This window comes from Notechis scutatus, chromosome 10 (assembly GCF_049901735.1).
Source record: "Notechis scutatus isolate UNSWTSFEM ecotype Mainland chromosome 10, rNotScu1.2, whole genome shotgun sequence".
NCBI lineage: Eukaryota > Metazoa > Chordata > Lepidosauria > Squamata > Elapidae > Notechis > Notechis scutatus.
Window position 1 is genome coordinate 8,349,590 of NC_142018.1, and position 21,926 is coordinate 8,371,515.

The following is a 21,926-nucleotide window of genomic DNA, read 5'->3' on the forward strand; positions in this document are numbered from 1 at the left end:
ATTCCTGAGACTTTTATTGCTTCTGGAAAAAAGACTCTTATGAAGAATGCTTACTGACTCACAAAATGGCTATTGTGATGTGTTTGGTGGTCCCATAATATCAATTAACCCAAAGTGAGGATGCATTAGTTCCTCTAATTCTTGTCTGTATATATCCTATTAAACAACTTAATGTTGCCTTTGTTTTATTGATTGATTGAGTGAGTGTTCTGGGCAGTGATGGTCATATTTCCATGGTTCTTGGCTATTCCACATTTTTATCAATTGTGGAGGATTATGTGGAGTTTTAAAGGCATTATGTAGGAAATAGTTCTTTGTTTTAAAACCAAGGACTCCACAGTTCAACCCTGAGCTAGAGATTCCCTTTATTGACTGTTTAATTTCTGGTTCAACTCCTAGAGTTACAAACATTTTAGTAGCACTTTCTAAAAGGATGAGAAAAGAGAACATTTCTGACAAAAGTACATAAATGTAGATACAGCAAATCCGTGATGATTTTTTTTTTCCAGTTAGGCTGCTGCTTCTATTTGCTCTTTACATTTTCCCAGTGAATGAATTGTGGTTTACTTCCAGATACTCTTTCGATACTCATCAAACTATCTACCACCCTTTCTTTCTCCTTTAATTATATTCCTCTGCATTTATATCTAAATCATTATATCTTATTGAGAAGATAGCGTACAATAATCTCTCTGACCTTGGTTGTTTTCCTGCACACATTTCATTGTCCAACTAGGTAACATCACGAATGCTATAAGGGAATGGAGTTTGCTCTCTGTTTATATGCAGTAGTTTGCCCTGTCAGTGTTGGTGGAGGTATAGTTTTTTTTCCCTTGGAAATTCCTTGATTAACTGTTGTTTAACTGCTTGATTATTGGTCTGGACCAATAATTCCTTATTGTTCATTGCTTGCTTGCTTGTCTGGTGTTAATCGTAGTGTTTATCCCTGTATATCTGGGTGTTAAATCACTGGCAAGGAGGAGCTGTGGTCTTTTTGTTTCCTTTTTCGCTTTTTTATTGTCTCTTCTGAATGGGGTGTAAATGTTGTTTACCTCTATGTGCCTGGTGATGGCTGATTTGTCTGAGTTGCCAAACTTCCAGGATTTCCCTAGCATTTGGGGGCTTTGAAAGAGAAAACAACACCTCCACCAAAGTGGCTGGGCAAACCATATAAACAGAGAGCAACCCCACTCCCTTCTAACCCGGAAGATATTACCTGATGAATGGATGGATGAATGGATGCATGGGTGGGTGGGTGAGTGGATCCATAGATGCCTGCATGCATGGATGAATGCATGAATGGATGGATGGGTGGATGCATGGGTGGATGGATGCATGGATGCATGCATACATCGATGGGTGGATGGGTGGATGGGTGCGTGTGTGGGTGGGTGGATGCATGGATGGATGGAAGGATGGATGGATGCATGGGTGAATGGATGCATGGGTGGATGGATGGATGCATGGGTGGGTGGATGCATGGGTGCATGGGTGGATGGGTGCATGGATGCATGCATACATGGATGGATGGGTGGGTGCATGGGTGTGTGTGTGGGTGGGTGGATGCATGGATGGATGGATGCATGGGTGGGTGGATGCATGGGTGCATGGGTGGATGGGTGCATGGATGCATGCATACATAGATGGATGGGTGGGTGCATGGGTGCGTGTGTGGGTGGGTGGATGCATGGATAGATGTATATTAAATATGGGATGGGATGGGGCCATGAGAGAAGATAGACATCAAGAACACTCCAAAACGAATCCGAAAGGTTTCTCGATTTCTCAGTGTAAACCGAAATGTATTCGTCCCAACGGGGGGAGGGCATCAAGAATAACCAGAAAACGACACCCACCCACCCACCCCGAATTCAAAGGAAGGGCGCAGAGCCCCATCGCAGCCGGCCGAGCCTGGCATCTCTGCCTCCCGCCCGCTCAAGCAACCGAGAGCCCGACAATCTCAGCCAAAGGCCGGAGGGGCGCCGGGGCTGCCAACGTCTTTCGCTTGCTAAGCGCGCCGCCGCTTCTCTCCTCTCCGGCCGGGAAGCTCGGCGGCTCGACTGTACCGGCGTCCCCACCCCGTCCGCGATCGCCTGCCCGCCTGCCTACCCGGAGGGTGGGGTGGGAGCGGCGGGCAAGAGCCGTTTTCCCTGCCTCGGTTCGGCCGTTTGACGGACCAGCGGCCGCTGGGGCGGAAAGCCCCGGGGCTGCTCCGCCGCTTCTGAGCCCGCCACCCCGGGGGAGGCGCTGCTCCGTCTCTCTCTCTCTCTCTCTCTCTACCTGTTGCTCCCCGGGGCCGGCGCCCCCGCCCGGCAAGGCGATGCTCCTGCGCCCGCCTCGCAGCCCAACCTCGGGGCTCTTCGTCGGGGCGCCTCGCTGCCTTCTCCCCTTCTGCCCCGGCCCCTCCGCCCGCCTTTCTTCTTTCCTTTCCCCGCGGGCCGGCCGGGCTCCGTCGCGCCACAGCGCTGCTGCTGCTGCCGCTCGCTCGCTCGCTCTGGACCCACCTGCCCGGCGCCTGGCAAAAGCAGGTGAAGGCAAGCGGCGTCGGCTTCGGCACCGCGCATGCCCGCTCTCCCTCTCCCGGGCATGCTCATTAGCGGCGGCAAAAGGCGAGGAGCCGAGTGGTCGGGCGCCGCTGGTGGGGGAAAGCCAGTCGTGGCCGCGACGCCGGCGCGAGGCGCAGGCAGGGGCTGAGGCGGCTGCGCTCTTGGGCATCTCCGGCGCTCGCAGCCCGCTCGCCGAGGGTTCCGCCGGCGCTGTGAGCCCGGGCAGGGGCGGCGTGGAGGGAGAGAGGGGAGGGGAGGGGATGCGGGCGAGCTGCGGCAGCCGCCTGGGTCGCCTCCCCAACGATGTGGATTTTATCTTCGCCTTCGGCGTAGCGGCGGCGGCGGCGGGCAGGCGCGCGCGATGCCTGGCGAGCGGAGCCGCGCGGGGCGGAGGAGGCGGCGCTGCTGCTGCTGCTGCTGCTGCTCCAGTTGAAAGTTCCAGTGGACGGACAGGTAAGTTTGGCTCCGGCGGAGGTCCTTGGCAGGCGCACCCTTATTCCCTGGGTTGGGTTCACACGACGCGCGAGGAAGCCGCCGCCTAAGAGACCCAGCGGCTGCCTTGGCGCCGCGCGCCCCGCTGTGTGTGTGTGTGGCTGGCGGCGGAGCACCTCGGGCGAACCCAGCCAGCACCCCCCCCACCCCACCCCACCCTTGGGCTGGCCGGCCAGTCGCCGGCTGTCCGCCAAGGGTACTCCAGGTGGAGCGGGTCGTGTGAATGGCAGCCGTCCTCTCCCGTTTGGTGCTGGAAGGAAGACCTGGGATCCAGTTGGGCTCAGAAGCGCCCTGAGGTGGGCGAAGCTCTGGCGAAGTGACGGGGAAGTGACTGCAGGCTGCATCCTTACTTTTATTGCTGGTATTGTCCCTTGTGTTTGTGGGTGATGCACGCACGCACACACACACACACACACACACACACACACAGAGGGGGGGGGAGAGAGAGAGATGCACACGCCCTGTGTCTGTAGCTCGGGTGCGCGTGATGTAATCTTTCACGTGTAGCTGAAGCGAACGTTGGAACTGTACATCGGCAGCAGAGGACAATGTGGTCTTGAGTTGTGAGGTAGGGTGGCTTTCATTCCTATTGTTGAACCTACTGGATGTGCGTGTGCAGTTTGAATGTTGCGGGTCAAATGGAGCCAGCATAGGCTGTGCGTTTGTCTGATTTCTTAGCGTGCTTATAAAAAATAAAACACTGGTACCCACCCATCCAGCCAGCCTTTGAGATAGTTTTGATGGGGCGGCATTTTGGGCTGGGTAGATGTGCATCTCGGCAAAGAGAATGATCCCCAAATATATGCTACTTCTGGGTTATTTACACTTTGAAACACTTGGTGGTTTTGTTTTGTGTTCCAAAGGTTGGATACTTCTGTTACATATTCTTTTCAATATGTAACAGAAGGCTGAGATAGATCAGCTTTGTTTTTCAGGATATTCTACTCCAGATTTGGTTAAGTAACACCCAGACCTGAATATGGATACTTAAGAGTAACAAAGTGTGCTTTGGCCAAATGTAAACATTTCCAGCCTATAGCTTCCCTTCTACCAGTAGTTACTTTATTTTCCTTTTATTGTTCTGATAAGTGAACTAGATATTTATTTTGCTCTTATTCATTTATTAGATATTTATTTTATTTTTGGCTGCATCCCTCTTGCCCTGGTATAGTGCCAAACATCCTTTTTAAAAAAAGATATTTAGATATTTATTTTATTTTTGGCTGCATCCCTCTTGCCCTGGTATAGTGCCAAACATCCTTTTTAAAAAAAATCATGTATCGTGCTTTTTCAAAATACCTTGAGGGCTTGCATTGAAATATCGGTGGTGTTTGCAATGTGTTTTAGACCTGCCCATGTTGTAGGGCGGTTGAGGTATCGACTAGTTTAGTGAGTCCCAAGTCCATGAAGAAGTGAATTCAGGCTGACGTATCTCGAACCATATTTACTTTATTGTGCTGAAGTGTGTGCCACACCATCAGCTTCCCAGCTGGCAGGATTAATGTGATAGTTTTTTTGCTTCTTTAAATTGTAGCAGAGCTGGTAGGAAAGGAATTGTGACTTTCACCCTGGTAAAAGGGTAACAACGACAACCTATTTCTCATCCTTTCTAGCCCTTTCCAGAGTCAAAGGGAATTAGAAATTACCTTTGTAATGACCCCTCCTTCTCTCACCTCCTCATCCATTAGTGGCTACTTTGTACCTCTCTCAAATATGAATGTTGTGGTTTTATCTTTTTCTAGCTGGTCGGGTTTCTTCATTTAGCATTTCAGGAAGTAAATGTTGTTTTTCTTCATCTTTAAATGCCTTTTAGCTTGGTTCTGCTGGACACTGGAGAGAGCCTCTGGATGCGTTAATTAGAAATGAATGGTGATTTTCTCTGTTATGATATGGTGATAACAGAAAATGTGTGGACGGCAACATCGTATGTGAAGAGAAGGAATCAACATTGCTGTTTGGCATCAGTAACAGAAATAGTTTTTGGTATTGATTTTTAAAGCTTTGTGGACTCCTACCACTCCTTTTATCAGGGGTGGCTGCCTTTTTTCCTTTTTCCCTTTGTTAGTTCAGCAAAAATCTGTGTTGCGAATGATCATCTTGCACATCACAATTTGTTATTAGAGGCAGTTCTTGCATGCTTGTATGAATCTTTTCTCTGTATTTCTCTTTGGCAAGCTAGGTAAATTGTTGTATGAAAACAGATTCAGCCATTGGGTGAAGATATGTTGGCTGTTTCTGGCTCCCCCCTTTTGTCTCTCTGGAAATAAGTCTAAATCCTTTTGGATTTTGTTTTACTGACTAATCTCATTATTGAATTAAACACAGCATATAGTCTGCTTTCAAAGGAGTGCCTTTGTACATCGAGGTTGGTGAACAAAACAGTGTGTTAACCTCACACAGGAAGGTACATGCTTGCGAGAGAACCTACTAATAAATGATAATTTTATGGCTGTAATTCAAGTTGCTCCTGCTTGTGTAACACAGTGTATCTTTTCTGATGTTCAATTTTGTGATCTCTAAATGATCTTGGGGGGGACGAAATATCTTCTAGGTGAACTACATGCTATCTTGCGCAGCACTCATGTAGAAGCAATTTAATTTGCATCCACTTCTTCATATAATCTCTCCCACCTCATTAATAGCAAGTGCTTTATTTAAGAAGGAAGTTCCAAGCATTAGTATAAAATGGGTGCAAACAGTATTCAGGGAGGGGAAATCGTGAAGCCGTGTCTTTCTTCTTCTTTTTGCACTTGCTTATTTTTTTCAATATGTGGGGGGGTTTCATATTTGGGACTTCTTTATTTTTACATTTCATCCTGTTACTGTTAGATTATAGGAAAAGTAGTGAGTAGTTATTAACAGAGTCTTTTGCAATCTTTCTGGGTGTAAGCATCACTGCATGTAGTGGGACTGATTTCTGTTAATTCCATATTGTTTTCATTTATTTATCTTTACCCTGCTTTTATTATTTTTATAAATAACTCAAGGCAGCAAGTATACCTAATACTCCTTCCTCCTCCTCCTGTTTTCCCCACAACAACAACAACCCTGTGAGGTGGGTTGGGCTGAAAAAGAGAGACTGGCCCAAAGTCACCCAGCTGTCTTTCATGCCTAAGGCAGGACTAGAACTCACCATCTCCTGGTTTCTAGCTTGACACCTTAATCATTTTTTACCAGGTTTGCATCGAGGAAGATAGCGGGAAATTTCAACTTTTATGAAGAATTAACCAGGGTATTCGTCATATTTTCATCCTGTATGACACTGACAAGATTTTAAATTGAACTTCTGACCAATGAAGGAGGAAAAGAAATGAGTTTATGATTCGTTAAATGATCAATACATCTTGCAACTAAAAAAAAAGTGTTAACTTCCAAGTCTCCCCTTAAGAGTAATGAACGAGAGAAAGGTTAATGGTGTTGGAACTTAAGAGGGAAAAAAAAAACCTTGTGCTCCTAGATATGTTGAATGCAGTCAACCCAAGCAACGAATTTTGTAGCAGGCTTAGCAAATAAACACCCTATAATTTCAAGCTTTTGTTAGATCTTGAGGACTTTGGTCTCTGTGAGGGTCTTCATTATTTGTGGAGTTGGACTTGTAGGCTAATTAAAGAGAGAAAATAAACCCCACTTGAAGGGTTCTGATTGTCAGATGTGTGTGTGACTATCCCTCCCCCGAGAGGAAGGAAGATCTCAGATTCTAAACCGTCACAATTGCTCGTTTTGGCGCTATACCTTGTGTGTTTAAGAATACCATTTCTGTGCTTTTCTTCTGCAGGTTGTATTTGCATCCCTCTAACACACCTGGGATCCTTTGTGGTTTTTCTCTCCCCCCCCCCCCTTGCCATCCAGCTAGTAATTAGTGCAACAGATTGCACAGATATGCAAATGATAGGAGATATGATTTGTGTTTTTGCTCCGTTTGTACAGTGGTGATACAGTTAACCGTGAAGTTGTCATAGACAACCTTTGAACACTAAAGAGGGGGAAGAATCCATTTTGGAAAAGGATTTTAATTGAGGCAGAACGACTATCCTTCTGAAGGGTGAAACACAGAGGTTTGCATCTTACTCGCTGTCTCTTTTTCCACCCCACCTGGTGATTTCCAGGAAGAAGACACACCATAAAGAAAATAGTCGTCTTCTTCCTGTAATATATTTACAGTCTAGTTTCAGGATAAGTACTGAGCTACTTGGGCTTGATAGCCTTTTTTAGTAACCGGTCCTGTGGGCATCTTTATAATGCTATTAATATTCCATTCATACTTGCTTTCTCCAATCTTTGATGCTTGCATATGAAAACCAAGAGGCCAGGATGTATCTCTGATGGCCTTTGACAGGTTCTAATCTAAAGAAGGGGAGAGGAGAAGATTCATTGAGAGGAATAGATGGGGAGGGAAAACCAGATCCGTTCTAGGGTTCTAGATTAAATGTCTTCCTCCCATTGCTTCCAGAGTTCCCCAAACTTCTGGAGAGTGTGGGAAGGTCTGGAATTGATGGAATGTACTGTGGCTTTGATGGGAGGCGACTTTCCCACCAACTAACAGGAGTCAGATGCTGGAGGTTGCCCCTACCATCTTTGTGGTCCTCCAAGATGTGTCTACAACTCCCGTTTATCCTTTTTTTTTTTTTTTCTGGGCATGTGGATAGACACCTTAAGACAGCATCAGACCGCAGCAGGCTAGCTTCCCATTTATTTATTTATTTAAATGGAAAGAATCCTCACCAAAACAAAATTGGTTCTTGTTGTGCTCAGTTCATCAGACCACCATTAAAGAAGCCACGGAGTAACCTTGTTGCAAAAGCACATTACATTATGAGCCTCTGTGAAACCTCAATCAGCTGGAGAATGCAGGCAGTGTTTGGAGTTCCAGAAAGATGTCACGGCTGCTATTCAAGGCCTTCCCTATTTGAACCCAACCCCCATCCCCGCCCCCCCAAAATATAATAATCTGGTGTTCCTTTTTCAGCCTACAGAAATGGGGAGTGTTGGGTCCCAGGCTCCATCCCAAGAAAAATTGGAATGATGTCGGGTGGATCCTGCAGCAACCAAGCATTGTGCTAAGCCCATGCTTTTCTTAATTATGGTGATGGAATAAGTCAAAGGCCTTATACAGCATTCTAAACCATAGACTTTGGGTCACACACAGCTGAGGCCCAGGTAACCAAGGCATTATGCCATGGTAAGATATTTGCTTGAAAGGGACAGCATCCTCTGATGCTGGGGAGGAGATTATCCCTGCATGGTTTTGCCTTCAGAAAGTAGCAACTCCTCAGGGGCCCTGAACTGCTCGTATAGCTGAAGAAGCAATCTATGATGACCCAAAGGGGCGTGGGCACAAAAGCAACAAAGTCACAAAAGTAGATAAAGTCCCTTTAATACCTCCAACTTGGCCCCCAATATCGGGGGCCAACAAGACAGTGCAGGATAAGGAATTGCAGACTTCCAAAAGACAACGAAACACACAAGGTTGGGAGGATGCCAGAACCCAGATAAGACGTGACTAACAAAGATAATGCATGCTTTGTTTCCAGCAAGGTGCTGTGCACAAACACCCTCTTTACCCTGTTTCCCCAGCTGCAGCTAATGAAGTGAATCAGGGCCTTTTTCTCCCCCTTAACCCATGTTGCTCCCTTATCCGTTCCTCCCTGCATGCCCTAGGATGAAGAGGGGGTGGGCCTGGATCTTCCTCTGAGTGCCCAGCCAGCCTGTGCCCTTCCCCAGATTCCTCCACAGCCACCGGAGCCACACTCCCACTCCCTGTCAGCTGCTCGACCTCCCCATCAGAATCAGATTCCAACAGGGTCATGACACAAGCTAGAGTATTTCCCTTCACTAGGACAAAGGTACTGTTTGCAAATAACAGGGGCTGTGTTCCTACAGCATGTTCAGTTAAAACCGTGAAGATCATACAGTATTATCGTTGCTTTACAATGTGCTTTTTCTTCAATTTGAACAGCAAGGTTGGGCATGGATCATTGTGCTTTCTTTGTGACCACAATATCCTTCCCTGGGAAGTCCATGCATGTTCCATTCTTCTTGTCAGAGCAATGGCCAGGTACAAATGGGATCCCCTTATTTGTCTCTAGAGCTGTTTTCTTCCTCCTTTCCATACAATTAGTTCTAAACAGGTTGCCATGCTGCTATCTCCTGAGAGAGGGACACTACTACTAAAGTTTCACTGTCTTGGACTGCTAATCTGTTGCATTGCCCAAGCTGACTTCTTGGCTGAATTTAGTGGTTAACACAGTACCAGTTCTTCTCTTTCCCATCTGACCTTAATACAGGATGGGGCCAAGTTTATCTGGCTATCATTTCCACTGTGTACTTACTTCCATTGGAAGTAAGTTTCCACAAGACTGAATCTTAAACCGACCTAATTCAGATTAGATCTTTGTCTCACCCAGAAACTAGGGAAGGACATAGTCCAGCTGGGCCTTCAGAGGAAGACCCAGGCCCTCCCCCTCTTCATCCTAGGGCACGCAGGGAGGAACGGATAAGGGAGCAATATGGGTTACGGGGGAGAAAAAGGCCCTGATTCCCTTCATTAGCTGCATCTGGGGAAACAGGATAAAGAGGGTGTTTGCACACAGCACCTTTCTGGAAACAACCCGTGAATTATTTTGGTTTGTCTGGGTTCCTACGTCGTCCCAACCTTGTATGAATAATTATTTTTTGAAATCTGCAATTCCTTATCCTGCCCTGTTTTGTTAATTGCTGCAACGTGGTTTGTGTTGGTTTTTATTTATAATCTATATGTACTTTGGGTTCCGACTGAATTTCTTCCCTTTAAAAACTGTTCTTGGGAGATTTTTTTCTCCAGCCGATGATAACTGGACATTGGGGGCCAAGTTGGAGGTATTAAAGGAACTTTACCTACTTTTGTGACTTTGTTGCTTTTGTGCCACGTCCCTGGGTCATCACAGTAAGTCTGAAAAATGGCTGTAAGTCACTTTTTCAGTGCCACTGTAAGTTTGAATGTTCACTAAATGAGCAGTTGGACATCAAGGACTACCGTAGTGTAACATGAGGCTGCCTTATGTCATTTAGAAGGTGGCTGCATTTGAAATGTTATGAGATAATCCCATTTCAGAGAATATGGGAGAGAGGAAAAAGGACAAAGCCAGGACAAACCAAATGAGTAAGCATCCAGAGAAGCTTCCTTGGAGGAAAGTTCCCACCCTTTGGAGTTCTTCAACCTTGAGGGTAGATTAAATAAAGGCCTTGTAAAAATGATGATAATTAGAGCATTCTTCTGAATGTCTCACATCATGTCTCATTGTGCTTCATCAAGCACAATGGGGCTGTATGTGAAACATTCGGAAGAATTAAAGAATTAAAAGGTTTTCAAAGGCTGAGATAATTCAAGAAATCCATCTGGGGGAAGTGGGTCATTCTTGCTTTTATTTATCATGAAATAGCCAAGGGTTATGTGATGGAAAGTTGCCTCGATTCCCAGGAGGGGAGGGCAGGCTTGCATTTTAGAGGAGTAAGAGACGACACAGTTTGTGTGAGAGAAAGAGGATGAAGATGACTTCTCTCTAATAGTTGTCAGAGTATATGCTTTATGGTGCAGATACAGATTAACAGAGTTGGAAGGGACCTTGTAGGCCATCTAGTCCAACCCCCCGCCTAAGCAGATCCTACACCATTTCTGACAGATGGCAGTCCAGTCTCTTCTTGAACGTTCCAGTGATGAAGCTCCCACAACTTCTAAAGGCATGCTCTTCCATTGGTTGATTGCTCTCACTTTTAGAAAAATTCTCCTTATTTCCAGGTTGAATCTCTCCTTGTTCAGTTTCCATCCATTATTCCTTGTCTGGCCTTCAGGAGCTTTGGAAAATAGCTTGACCCCCTCCTCCTCTCTGTGGCAGCCCATCAAGTCATCTGTTTCAGTTGGTCAAGAGTCCTGTTTAAGGTCAGGAACAATAAACTGCTTAGAAGAACCCCCCAATGGTTAGAGTGCAGCAGGCTACCTCTGCTCACAGTCTGGAGTTTGATTCAGATGGGTTTCAAGGTGGACTCAGCCTTCCATCCTTTCAAGGTCTGTAAAATGAGGACCCACATTGTTGGGGGCAATATACTGACATTTGTAAACCATTTTAGAGAGCTCTGTAAAGCACTATGGAGCAGTATATAAATCTAACTGCTATTGCTAGCAAAGTCTCAAAGTGTCTTTCTTAGTTTTTGGAGCCCAGCATCGAGACAATATGAAAGTAAATTCTCTTTTCATGAGGTCTCCATTCTTAATAAGCTGTTAAGTAAATTAGCTCTGATCAGTTAAAAAACTATTTGATAATACCAGATGTAATGACAGGGGGAGTATTGCTTTGAAAAACATACAGCTATACTAATTTATACACATGCTGAAAAATTTTGAATTTTTGTGATGTTTGCCCAAAGACTCATTGCAACAGTCTCCTCATGAGAGCAGTTCAAGCACAGAGGCAAGGCATGATTTAGTATGGCTGCCCTCCCTTGATGTAAATCAGGGGTGGCCAACGTTGGCCACTTGAAGCCTGGAGGACTTCAACTCCCAGAATTCCCCAGCCAGCAAAGCTGGCTGGGGAATTCTGGGAGTTGAAGTCCTCCAGGCTTCAAGTGGCCAAGGTTGGACACCCCTGATGTAAATACCGTGTTTCTTATATAATAAGGCCGGGTCTTATTTTTTTTTGAGCCCCCCAAAAATGGCTAGGCCATCTTTTTTGGGGGTGACTTAATTCCCCCCCCTTGCATCTTCGGGCGGGCAGGCGGCGACAGCTTGGATGTTGACCTCGGCGTTGGTGGGGCACTTTGTATCGGGGTCAATGCAGGCAGCACCATATCCAGGTGTGCAACAAAAGTACTTCCTAACGGCAAGCCCCCCCCACCATTCCCCCCATTTTGCATGTTTTAATATAGGCCTTAATTTGGGGGGAGGGGCTTAATTTCATTTCATGCCTATAAAACATGCTGGGACTTCCTATTGGGGGAGGTCATATTGTTGGAGAAACAGGGTAGTGAATTACAGTACAAACCACCCTCCTTTTTCAGGTTTAATGTTACTGCTAAAGTCCTAGTACAAAAGGAAAAGAAAAGAGATCAAAAGGGCAGAAGGCACATGTTCTTCCTTGCATGGATGATGATGAATTCAAGGTATAACAAAATGGTGAGCTAGTAAGGAGAAAAAATGATACCAATGCATGGTAACTTTTGCTAGAAGATAGATACGTGTACTGACAGCTGAACAACTGAGGTCAAGATAGCGCTTGGCAAATATTTTCTGGCCCTGCCCAAAACCTCATATTTATATTCATTCTTGCATTATCTGATGTGGGTTTGGGTATTTAAAATAGACCAACGAGATTGCCTCTGAAATTTTATCTTCATCTTTCTGTGATATGTGACAGATGAGATGATTACATGACTGCTAGGTCTTTGCAACGCTTTGGTTTCAATTCTGAAATGCAAACCCATGGAGTGCCTCATTAAAGCCGCTGCCTCTATTTCCATGACTGTACATACCAGCTGTGAATGCTCTGAGAGGGAGCATTGACAGCTGGAAAGGGGAGAGGGAAATATGGCTGCCTTAAGATGTTACCAACAGGTGCTGCTTGCATTCCATAAAGCAATTTTTTGGAATTGAATCTGAAACATTGAGCCACGGTGGCGCAGTGATTAGAGTGCAGAACTGCAGGCTACTTCTGTTGCCTGCCGCCTGCCTGCAATTTGGCAGTTCGAATCTCACCAGGCTCAAGGTTGACTCAGCCTTCCATCCTTCGGTCGGTAAAATGAGGACCCAGATAGTTGGAGGCAATTTGCTGACTCTATAAACCGCTTAGAGAGGGCTGTAAAGCACTGTAAAGCGGTATATAAATCTAAGTGCTATTGCTATTGCACAGCCTTGATGAAAATTAATTAACTCCTTTTTTTAAAAAAAGAGCTCTTTAAAAGAGCATTTTCTGAATGTTATGTGGTTGGAAATCATCTTCCAATAAAAGATGCAAAGGCTCAGAGAGATTTCCTGTCCAAATGTTTCTATCTTTTTCTCTCCTCCCCAATATCTGTGCTTTCTATTTCAGACTACATATCTTTAGTTAATTCCACAACTACTCTTGAAAGTCAGTGGGGGGAACACTTCATGATTTCTTTGATGCTGTCTTGGAGAGGCATTAAGAGGCACGTTTAGTGTTGTACTTGCATTAGCTAACATCTCCACTCAGCCATGATGCCTACTAAGTGAATTTAGACCATTAATTGGAGATGTTTACATCATGCTGAGCCATTTTTTGCTTTAAGTATGGCTTGCTCAGTTGGCTGCAGTGGCCTGGTTCACACAAAATGCTACCCTCTAAATAAAACCGAGTGTGTGCTTAGACACAATTTACGTCTAGTTTTATCTTTTGGCAAGTTCTACTAAGTATTGTGAGTCTAGACCGGGGGTATCAAACTCAAGGCCCGCAGGCTGCTTCCAGCGTGCAGGGTGTTTAAATCTGGCCCACGAGGCCACCTTGGAAATAGTGAAGGACTCGAACGTGGTGCCACTGCCAGTGAAAACGGAGCCCGGGAGGGCCACACAAAACAAACTAAAAGCAAAACAAAAAAAAGGAGAAATGTTTCCCCTTTGGAAATTGAGCATCCAAGAAGGGACAGGAAAGGAAAGGAGAAAGGGAAAGAGGAAAGACAAAGAAAAGAAGAAAATATGGGAAGAGGGCAAGAAAGGAAAAAGAAGGAAGAAGGGGAAGAAGAAGAAGAAAAGAGAATGAAGAGGAAAGGAAAAGGAAAGAAGGAAGGAAATAAGGAAGGAAGGAAGGAAGGAAGGAAGGAAGGAAGGAAATGAGAGAGACAGGTAGAAAGAAGACAGGAAGGAAGGAAGGAAGGAAGGAAGGAAGGAAGGAAGGAAGGAAGGAAGGAAGGAAGGAAGGAAGGGAGGGAATGAGAGAGACAGGTAGAAAGAAGACAGGAAGGAAGGAAGGAAGGAAGAAAGGAAGGAAGGAAAAGGAAATGAGAGAGATAGATAGAAAGAAGACAGGAAGGAAGAAAGGAAGGAAGGAAATGAGAGAGACAAGTAGAAAGAAGACAGGAAGGAAGGAAGGAAGGAAGGAAGGAAGGAAGGAAGGAAGGAAGGAAGGAAGGAAGGAAGGAAGGAAGGAAGGAAATGAGAGAGATAGAAAGAAGACAGGAAGGAAGGAAGGAAATGAGAGAGACAGGTAGAAAGAAGACAGGAAGGAAGGAAGGAAAGAAGGAAATGAGAGAGATAGAGATAGAAAGAAGACAGAAAAGAAGAAAGGAAGGAAGGAAATGAGAGAGACAGGTAGAAAGAAGACAGGAAGGAAGGAAGGAAGGAAGGAAATGAGAGAGACAGGTAGAAAGAAGACAGGAAGGAAGGAAGGAAGGAAGGAAGGAAGGAAGGAAGGAAATGAGAGAGAGAGGTAGAAAGAAGACAGGAAGGAAGGAAGGAAAGAAGGAAATGAGAGAGATAGAGATAGAAAACAGAAAAGAAGAAAGGAAGGAAGGAAATGAGAGAGACAGGTAGAAAGAAGACAGGAAGGAAGGAAGGAAGGGAGACAATGGATCCCCCAGCCCTGCCCAGGCCACCACAGGAGTGGTGACATCACAGCCCTGATGCAGCCCCTCAATGAAATTAAGTTTGACGCTCCTGATCCAGGCTGAAGCCGGACTCAAGATAAAGCAGGAAGATAAACAAGGAGGGGCCAGTAAACTTCTACTTTTACTTTAAATTAACTGTGTCGCTGTGTTATATGTGTCCCTAATTGCAGGTTGTCCTGGACTTAAAACAGTTTCTTTTGTGACTGTTCCAAGTTACAGTGGCAGAGAAAAAAAGAGACCTATGACCGTTTTTCACACAACCATTGCAGCATCCCCAGAGTCACGTGATCAGCTTGGCAACTGACTCCTATTTATGATGGTTGCGATGTCCCAGAGTCTTGCAATCACCTTTTGTGATCTTCTGTTAAGCAAAGTCAATGTGCAAAGAAGATCCGCTTAACAACCCCGTTATTAACAATTCTTGTGATTCACTAACTGTGGCAAGAAAGGCCGTAAACTTAATGACTGTCTCTCATAGCAACAGAAATTTTGGGCTCAATTGTGGTCGTAAGTCAAGGACTGATCTTCTCAACTGTTGGCCAGGGCTGTATTTCTTGTCTTCTCTAACCACATCTAACTGGAAAGCCCATAGAAAGCAAAGGGGCTTACAAGATATGTGTGCCTCAATAGGCTGTGAATTTGTTAGTAATCATAAGCCAAACTTGGGGTCATAAAATAGGAGCAAAGTTGCTAGGATGTACAAGCAGGACTTTTCAAGTGAGATGGAGTTATGGTCTACACACAATGCAAGACATGGAAACTTTTTAAATCTTTAAAATTTACTGTAAATGAAAAGTATAACATGATGCTTGTAAAAAATATTCAAGTTCTTTTGAAAAAAATGTTTTTGGTTATTATTACAGTAGAATCCAAGTGGTTTGATAGAACAGTGGGATTTTATATGAAAGATTGAGAACTTAAAAGGCAGTGCTTAGTATTTTAAGTGTAAGCTATTTTGAAATCCTGGCTGAAAGGTAAAGCATAAAATAATAATCTCAAAGGGAATGCTTAACTCTAACATTTAATATTAAAAGGTTTGGCCAGTGTAAAAAGGTAAAGATATGTGCTAGTTGTTTTTGGCTCTAGGGGGCAGTGCTTATCTCCGTTACAAAGCCAGCGCTGTCCGAAAACATCTCCGTGGTCATGTGGCCGGCATGACTAAACACCGAAGGCGCATTTGATGACCCGGGTTGTGGCACAAGGGCAACACAGTCATATATAATCAGTAGGAGTCCCTTTATTAGCTCCAACTTTGCCCCCAATGTCCTGGTTACTGGAGAAACAGCAACCGCCTTTGGCTGCAGAGAATCAAGTCCAAAACGTGGTCAACAAAAACTGTAACTATAAGTTCAATCAAGGCAAAATGAGGTAATGAGTCCAACAGGGCAGGAGCATGAATTCCAGATGTGAAGGCATGGCAATAGCTCAACATGGTTGGGAAGACACCGGGAACACAGATAAAGTCAACACAAGATAAACTCACGTTTGCTCCCAGAAGCTGCTGCACTCAGCATGCATTTTTTTAAAACTCTCATTCCCTTGTGGCTAATGAAGGGAATCAGAGTCCTTTCCTCCCCCGTAAGCCATGCAACCCATGTTGCTCTCTTCTCCGTTCCTCCCTGTGTGCCCTAGGATGAAGAGGGGGTGGGCCTGGGTCCTCCTCTGAACTCCCTCTCCCTTGTTCTACCTCTCCCCTGCTTAGCCCAGACTTTGCCCTTCCCCACTTTCCACCACAGCCAACGGAGCCATACTCCCACTCCTTGTCAGCTGTTCGTTTTCCTCCATAGATTCGGACTCCCAACAGGGGCATGACAGTGCATGGAATGCTGTTACCTTCCCACCAAAGGTGGTTCCTATTTTGCTACTTGCATTTTTTTATGTGTTTTTGAACTATTAGGTTGGCCGAAGCTGTGACAAGTAATGGGAGCTCACCCCATTATGCGACCCTAGGGATTCGAACCGCTGAACTGTCGACCTTTCAATTGACAAGCTCAGTGTCTTAGCCACTGAGCCACCAAATGTTGCACTGTGAAGTGCTCTCATTCATAATGGGAGCTGAATAGGTGGTGATTCTCAACGAATGACAATGGAGCCAGGACTTCTATTGCTAAGCAATATGGTTGTTAAGTGAAACATACTCAATTTTTTTCATGGTTGTTCAATAAATCACACAGTTGTTGAGTAAATCTTGAGTAAATCTTGCTTCCTCACCCCTTAGGAAAATCGCAAGTGACAATCACGTGACACTACAATCATAGTTAATGCATGCCAGTTGCCAAGTGCCCAAATTCTGATCACATATCTCTGGGGACATTGCTATGGTCATAAGTATAATGACCGGTTGTAAGTCAGTTTTTTCAGCACTCTCGTAACTTCAAACGGTCATTAAACAAATGGTTGTAAGTCGAGGATTGTCTTCACTCTTTCTTTCTATTCGAAATTTCTATTCTACAATTCTGCCAATAAGCGTCTAGCATTTTTGTGCAGGTTGTCCTTGACTTACAGCCATTCGTTTAGTAACTGTTTGAAGTTACAACAGCACTGAAAAAAAGGGACTTATGGCCATTGCCCACACTTACGACCATTGCATCATCCTGTCGCCATGGTCACATGATCAAAACTCAGATGCTTGGCAACTGGCTCATATTGAGGATGATTGTAGTGTCCCGAGGTCATGTGATTTATATATAAATATATATAAATCCCTAGTCCAGCAACATCTGTGGGGAGTGATAAAAAATCTGCAAGATAGGTGAGTGTTTTGTTCCTTGCTCTCTGGTAAACCTGGATACAGGTAGTCCTCAACTTACAACAGTTTATTTAGTGACCATTTGAAGTTACAACATCGCTGAAAAAGCAACTTACGATCATTTTTCACACTTAACAACCATTACAGCATCCCCATGACCGTGTGATCAAAATTTAGAAGCTTGACAACTGACTCGTATTTATGACTCTTGCCGTATCCCGGAGTCATGTGATCACTTTGTGCAACTTCCTGACAAGCAAAGTCTATGGGGAAGCCAGATTCACTTAACAACCACGTTATTAATGTAACAATTGCAGTGATTCGCTTTACAACTGTGGCAAGGAAAGTCATAAAATGGGATAAAACTCACTTAACAAATGTCTCACTTAGCTATAGAAATTCTGGGGTCAATGGTGGTTGTAAGTTGAGGATTACCTATAATACCCTTGTATTATACTCATGCTCCCATCACTGTTTTTTTTAAAATCAGTTTCAGGCAGAAAACACTATGCAAACTGTAGTATAAATCAGGGACATCCAACCTTGGCTAAATTTAAGAACCATGGAGTTGAAGTCCATAGGTCTTAAAGTTGCCAGGGTTGGACACCACTGGTATAAATCATACCATGGAACTTACATGGCGTTTAAACAGAGTTCTCTCTTTGCATCTTTCGTGATTTTTGTGTAGTCTCCTCTGAGATGTCCATTTGGTCTCTTTCGGTTCTTTAATTTTCTAAAAAAAAAAATTGAATAGAATTCAGTTGAAATCTCTGCTTAGAAGTAAAAAAAAAATCACACCTTCTAATTTGTCCCAACCAAATAGGATCATTTTCTACTTGAATCCTTCAGTCAAGGGAAAAATATTTTTCTCTTATTTAGAGATCTGATAGGAATTTCATTTATGACAACTATATCTGTATTATCACTCTTCAATCTTGTATTAAGATGCTGTTGGAAAACTTAATCTCTTGCCTTCTCTCACTAAAACAGCACTTGGAATATTCCTTGTTATTGTGAATCTTGAATTTATATAAACTTTGTCTATCTTGCTGCTGTGTCCTCTTCTTCCCAATCCAAAAAATAGCCAAAGTTTGCATAATTTCCCCCCAATATTTTCATCAGAAGCCTTTGGAATAGCTCTAAATCTTGGTCATGATTCCTCCTCTTTTATTTCCAATAGAGCCGAATTATCTAATTCTCTGTCTGTCTCTCTATAATTTCTTCCTCACTGTCCAAATTTTCCATTTGTCACTAACTTGTTTTCTATCTCCAGACATTTGTTCTAAAGAATTTTTCAATTTTTAAAACTTATTTAATTACCTTTTTCATTTTAACAAGTCTTCCATCTGTTTTTTCCCTAAAGCTGTAAATTTAGTCTCAAGTGACTCAGCCAGTTTATTGCCAATTTGATCAAAGATTTTCTGCAATAAATCTAATGGAAATTCTGTTTCTTCAAGTGGTATCTCCTCACTTCCATTCATGCTGCTTTTCCAGTTGTTGCATTATATTATCATCCACAATATCTAAAACAAGAGAAAAAGAAAGAAAAAAGGCAAATTCCTCCCTTCCCATTTTCCTTATATCCACAGTTACAGTCAGGAACACAATCTGTCCGCCTATCTTTTATTTTATAAATTCCAACAATTGTCTGTAATCCTTAGTTGTAACCAAAAAGAAATACCCGTGGAAGTCTGGTTTCATTGCCTTATTTGATTACATTTATTCTAACACATTCATGAAAAAAAATATTTTTAAAATAATTATTCCTTTTGTCAGTTTTAAACTTTAAAAAAATAATCTCTTGCTAAGTTTTTTTTTAACCAAACATTCTTTAGTCTTCAAATCCTCAAATCTTCTTTTAATTTTATAATCCAGAAAAAAATGAAACTCGCCAAGAGGGATCTGAACCTCCACAAAAGAAAATCTCTCTTAATCTGTAGAATAATTAATTCCAAAAGTGAATAAGAAATGAGGTTTGGCTGGGCTTATTGCCCATAAAGGCTATATCGTGGCTGTGAGTGTAGATGGAATCCCATGGCTCCTAGCCACCAATGAGGAAAAATTTCTATTCTTGAAGTTTACTTACAAGAAACAGCTATCTGGAAAACAAGTGGATTATCTCAGAATCTTTTCGTTATCCAGAGGAAATTTCAATATCCAGTGCTGGCCCTGTGGCACTGATCTCCACTGTGATGCCATCTCTGCTCCTTTAGAGATAAGTATTTCTCCATAGACCTCACCAGAAGCCTGCTCATCACCGTGTTTCTCTTTTTAATTGTTTTTATTTTTTAACATTCTTTTTACAATTGCTGAAAACTGAGATTTCTACAGTTTAAAAAAGTGTTCCTTTTGTAAATAAGTATGTGTCTTTTGTCCTTTTGCTATAAACACAAGCCTGATCCGAACCTTCCTGTCTATGCATTTGAATTCAGAAAAATAACTTTGTTATTACATGCAACATCAGTCTTCGAATCTCTCCTCTCATTTCTTCCTTTCTTGTAACTCACCACCTGGGCAATGAAAACTTTCAGTGCATCTGGAATAGGTCTGTGCCTAGGTTTGTAAAAGAAGCAAGAAATCCTCTCTGCCTTGCTTCTTTTTCCTTGTTTCCATGTGAACAGTGAATGTAATAGTGGAAACTTGATAAGAAATTTCAAAATAGGGTAACTTAAAAATCTTTCTTACCCTAGTTTCTTTTTGTCAGTCCCTGGTTGCTATGGAAACAGGTTGAGAAAGACGGTGGATAGTCAGAGGTTGAGTGAGAAGTGTTAGTGGTTACACTCGGATTCTGGCTGCCCCTTGAGATGTGGGCCAGATGGAAGAGCTCTGAGATAAATGTGGAGCTTTAAAAACAAGTCAAAGAGAACTGGGTGCACCAAGGAAAAATGGAATACTTTGCAGAGAAGTATTCAAAGGAAGTAAATCTGCTTGTGCTAACATCTGTGGCATAACAAGTTTTTAATTTTGTCTCAAAATATGATAGAGTCAAAAAAACCCAAACACAACACTGTGAATCCTTGCATTTTGCCCTGAGAGGTGGTAAAATGCCCCTGGACTCAAAGAGGGATGCAGAGTCAGTGAAGGTCTTTGATGTTTACAAACATCCAGAACAAAAAGATTTATCCTGAGGCCAGTGAAGGGAGACGTGACATCTTCTGGTGGAGGATCTCTTCCTCCCAAAATATACATCATGTGCTTCTCCCCAAAACCAAAACAAATCAAAACTCCTTGTGGAAAATTACTTTGATATAGGGCAACATGTGGTCTATAGCAGGGGTCGCCAACGTTTTGGACCTCAGGGATCACCAAACTCATACTTTTAAATCCCACAGACCAGAGATCCTGGGAAAATCCCCCAAAAAGTCTGCAGAAAAATTTCCCACCCTGTTTTCCTACTGATCGATCATTCTTTATTTGGGATCACAGGATACCATCTCCAGGTCCGTTCTCAGGGGGGAGAGGAAGGGAGGGAGGGAGGGAGGGAGGGAGGGAGGGAGAGAGAGAGAGAGAGAGAGAGAGAGAGACTTTTGGCTTCATGCAAGGAAAGCAGTAGAAGCAGCAGAAGTCTTTCTTTCTCTCCTCCAAACTCCACCAGAAACGAGTCTTTGTGAACTTATCACGCTGGCTCAGCCTCTTGGAGCAGGATGCCTTGCAGGATCCCAAAGACTAATTTCTGGTGGAGTTTGGGGGAGAGAAAGAAAGACTTTTGCTACTTTCCTTGTGTGCAGCCAAAAGCGGAAGAAGAAAGAAGCAGAAAGAAGCAGCCCGGTGGCCAGGCCAGGCACATGGGGTACATGGGACAAGTTCCCCCCCCTCTGCCCTTTCCCCCCCTCCCCTCACAACCTCGTGTTGTTCGCAATGCAAGCGGGATGCAAGCCTTGTATTTCTGCGGGCCATGTGGGTGGTGTAGCCACGCAGCCTGGATTAATTGCTTTGCGGGTGCTTTTGGGGTGACATATCTCTGCGGACCACCAAAATTTTCTCGTGGACCACCACTGGTCCCTGGCCCACTGATTGGCGACTACTGATCTATAGAGCCCTGGTGGCGCAGTGGTTAAAATGAGTATTGCAGACAAGCTCTGTCCACAGCTTGGTGTTCGACCCTGATGGTAACATGAGATTGTTGGGGGCAATATGCAAATAATGCTTTTACATTGTAAACCATCCAGAGAGCGCTCTGTAAGGCTGTGAGGTGGCATATAAGCCTAAATGATATTGCTATTGCTATTCTATGACCCTCAGAGCACTTCTGTTGATTTTCAATGGAAATGTGCAAGAAAATACATAGTTTGCCCTCCATTTTAGCAGCAACCAAAAAATTCCATAGAACATGTTAGATCAGCCCTGGTTTATTGAATCAACCTTTTCGCAACAGCTTTGGTATCAGAAAGTGATTGTCCATAATGATGTAATATATGAAACTAGCATATACAACTACTAAACATTGCTTTTTTGGGGGGGGGGGGAATTCGATTTTTTTCTTTCTACTGAATCTTTTTCCCCCTTCAATATTCTTTCTTAGAATGTTGTATTTAATTTACATTTGATGGTGG

At 43.8% G+C, this 21,926-nt stretch overlaps 2 protein-coding genes across 4 annotated transcripts in view; one reads left to right on the forward strand and one right to left on the reverse strand.

Moving 5' to 3' along the window:
* Nucleotides 1–2,611: 2,611 nt before the first annotated feature.
* The window catches only part of TENM1 (teneurin transmembrane protein 1), a 441,878-nt gene continuing 422,563 nt past the window's right edge, over nt 2,612–21,926 (forward strand). For all 3 annotated transcript variants that reach the window (XM_087972076.1, XM_087972078.1, XM_087972077.1), the window contains exon 1: nt 2,612–2,999. The gene's annotated coding sequence lies outside the window, so the exon portion shown is untranslated. The remainder of the gene's footprint in view (nt 3,000–21,926) is intronic.
* Nucleotides 6,118–21,926, reverse strand: part of CYSLTR1 (cysteinyl leukotriene receptor 1) — a 650,975-nt gene continuing 635,166 nt past the window's right edge. Inside the window, exon 6 of the transcript XR_015750714.1 lies at nt 6,118–6,177. The gene's annotated coding sequence lies outside the window, so the exon portion shown is untranslated. The remainder of the gene's footprint in view (nt 6,178–21,926) is intronic.